This window comes from Thunnus maccoyii, chromosome 22 (assembly GCF_910596095.1).
Source record: "Thunnus maccoyii chromosome 22, fThuMac1.1, whole genome shotgun sequence".
In the NCBI taxonomy this organism is placed as follows: domain Eukaryota; kingdom Metazoa; phylum Chordata; class Actinopteri; order Scombriformes; family Scombridae; genus Thunnus; species Thunnus maccoyii.
This window is the reverse complement of record NC_056554.1, coordinates 460,757-464,372: the sequence shown is the minus strand read 5'-3', so window position 1 is coordinate 464,372 and position 3,616 is coordinate 460,757.

Sequence of the window (3,616 nt, the reverse complement as noted above, 5' to 3'; positions counted from 1 at the left end):
TGTAGCTGCTTCCCGAAAATTGGATCAGTCGTCCTGTTTAGTTTATATGCATTCAAGGTCTGCCAAGAGAATGCCTGTCATTTATATAATCCCACAAAAAGAATACAGAACAGTTTTTGGTTGGTAGACTACTCTTATCTTTATCTGCCTGTAATTATGATGCAATAATTATCTTTACATATCTTTATGCCACAGTTTTCATAAAAATCTTCTCCCCCATTGATTTAACTGAGTTTTCTCTCTACAGAGGACTTTGCTGACTTTAATTGCCAACACCATGATTCATTTCTAACTTTAAATAAATGTCTGGATGCAGGATGGATACAGGTATTTAAAATGAAAGGGAAGGATATTATGCATTCTTCAAACAGTTGTGGATCACATTATTAGTAAGAATCATTAAATTGACTGGGTTAAAATGATATGTTCATGAGCATTTAAATGTATACTGTATTTACATGTATACTGCATATACTACATGCCAGACTGAAAGAGGCAGCACATTATATACAGAGGTATACATGTTTATGTCCTAACCAATTAATGCCATTCAAATCCGATCAATGTCCAGGACACTCAACATTTTTTGACCTCCTGGACATTCTGGAATTTGTGCCAGGCAAACATCTGAGTGGAAAACCCTCATCTAGAAAGGCCAGCCAGCACTGCCAGGGTCATGATTTTGACTCATTCAGTGCTCACCAATGGTACTTGCTGAGAAGACTGAACATGAAAAGGTTGCCTGGATCAAAGTAAAAAATATTTCAACTTGCTAGTGACTGGTGCCTGACCATTCAGAGGTCATATGTATACGGCAGGTTGGTGTGGTTTCTGCTGAGTCATTACCATTGCACTATAAATAGTTGTACATCCAAATAGTTCCTCTAACCATGTATTTTGAGGAAGTGTGAATTCCCATTAAGGGTGGAGCTGATAATGACTATCTTATTTAGGACCTTGCTGCTCACCCTATAGGGACCCTGTAAAGGTCCCTATGGCATATTGGTCAAAGGTGAGGGGCCAGACTAAGAGGGATTCTAGGACTTCTATCTATCTTTGGAACAGAACCACTTTGCCCAAAACAGAGAGAATAATACCTGGAGATATAAAGTTTGATCACATTATACAAGTCCATCCAGAATAATAATAATTATTATCATTTTATCATGTCATATATTATTATTATTAGTTGTAGTAGTATTTTCCCTTTTTGTATGGAATTAAAATCAGATGTGGGGTACTGGAGGCAGTACTGGTACAGAACCTGCAGCAGTCTCAACTGTTCCAACTCTGCCACCATTAACGACCTGTGCTCTCCTACATCATTCTATGCTCACCTTGTTCCACATTAAGGACTTACCAGGAGAGGTAGAAAGAGAGAATCATTGTTCATAAGAATTACTGTTACAGGTGCCCTGGTGGCTTAATGGTTTAGGTGCATACTGTATAACTGTAACGTTCACAGTTCGATTCCCAGCCAAGGGACCCTTGTTGCATGTCACACCTCCCTCTCTCTCCTTCTTTCCTGTCTCACTACACTGACTCCCAAATAAAGGCAAAAAGCCAAATAATAATCTTAAAAAAAAAGAATTAATGTTACTAATTTAACACCTAAGTAGTTTTGAAATTAAGTTTGGTTTTGAATAGATTTGAGGATACTGACCTCAAAAATCTTTTACAAGTCAAGTGATAAAGTAGGGAACCCATTAGGTCTTTTTTCCCTAAGAAACAAAGTAGGGCTTGTTTTATGGCCAGTGCAGTATACTAACTTGCTGTATATACTTGTGTAGTTTTTCTTTTAAAACCAGACTGAGCAAGTGAGAAGGACACCTACAGTATATAAAGTCAAAAATGATGCAGAAGGCCTATTTAAGAGGCAGCTCTGCTTCTTCTGCGACAACACAATGAGCAGAAAAGTCACATCGGAAGAGGCTCTTGACTACACTCTTGATCAAGACACTGATAAGGATTAAAATGATCTCAAAGGAGAAGTGTCAGAAACACAGAACATGATCCAGACTATCATTGAACTGATGAGGATGAAGTGAACAATGAAGAGTCAAACATTGAAATAGTGGTGAAAACATTCCTGTCAGAGAATGGAAATGTGCCCCCTGACTGTAAGTAATTCTTGTTCTTTAAGACAGTGTTTTTTGTGAATAAAATCACACCAGTCAGTTTTGACCATAAACTCAACAGATGTGACTCTGTAATTTGATTTAAATTTACTCAGTAAAGCAATAAACTCAACAAACTTTGGAACACAATTTAAAATTTTTTCTCACTTTATATTCGACAGCCGATAGTGTAGATAGTGTAGAAGCAGTCAGGAAACACAAGGAGCAAGAAGGGAATGACATGCAAACAAGGTCCCTGGTCAGATTTGAATTGAGGATGTTGCGGTTATGTGGTGTGTGTCTTAACTATTCAGCTATCAAGGTATCTAGGACTTTTTAAAATAAAACCAGATGAACACTTAATTTGTTTTTTAAAAACTGGAGGTCAACGTGAGAGACAAATGTCCAGTTTTTAACCAAGAAATCTGTTTTTGTCAAATCTAGCCCCTTCAGAGCATTTCTTTCAAAAATTGAATATCAGTGACATGACATACCCATATCCATAATATTTATGGTGTACACTAAATATTAGAAACTCCTCTGACTATAACACAATACAATTCAACAGCAGCACAAAGTGTAAAGTCCAAAATGATAAAGTCCCAGGGCCAGGTCCCTGGCACTGAGTAAATAAAATTGACTTGACATGGCATAAGAACTCTTAAATCAGCTGTAAAAGGAAATGCAAATATATTTTGTTTTTAAATTTAAACATTAGAATGACATTTTGCACCAACATGAAAATTGTAGTGGACATGAAAAATATTAAGTAAAGGCTTGAGTTGACATAAAAGTGTTGATTTAGCAAATGTGTTGAGTATGAGTCTTACCATTGGCAGAAAATAAGCAGATGAATAGAGCATAGATAATCAGGAAATGTGAAGAAAACGCCATGACCAGATACGTCCCAGGCAGCGGTGGATGTCAGTGATAAATGACACGAAATACTAAAATCCAAATGCTGAAAATGCAAAATGGCCACATATGTGTCTATCAAAGTGCACCATTTACACTCTGTAAAGTGTCTGACTTAAGTGGATTAGCTCTTTCCAAACGCATCCACCCAATGTCAAGGTGTAGTTAAACGTCACAGATGACAAGATTGCCTGAGATAAGAGGAACTGGAATGAGATAAAATCACTTGAATATGACTCAAGTTTATTGCACATACACACCTATCATCATGTGTCTCCCCTACATTCCTTTACATTCCATGTGTACTGTCAATAATGAAGTCACTATGGTTTATGTTGATAATGTTTTATGTGGAAGGAACATTACATTATACACCGCCTCTTGATTCCTGACACAGCTTAGCACTTTATTTTTTTTTTTTTATCTTTATTCTTCATTACTGTTTTCCTTGCTTTTAACATACATCCTTACTCCTTACTATAGCACTAGCACTTTTATTGTCTATTTTTACACTTGTGGGACAATAAATAACTAAACTGAACTGAACTAGAAATGCACCCAACACATTTGTTATACTGCAAGGA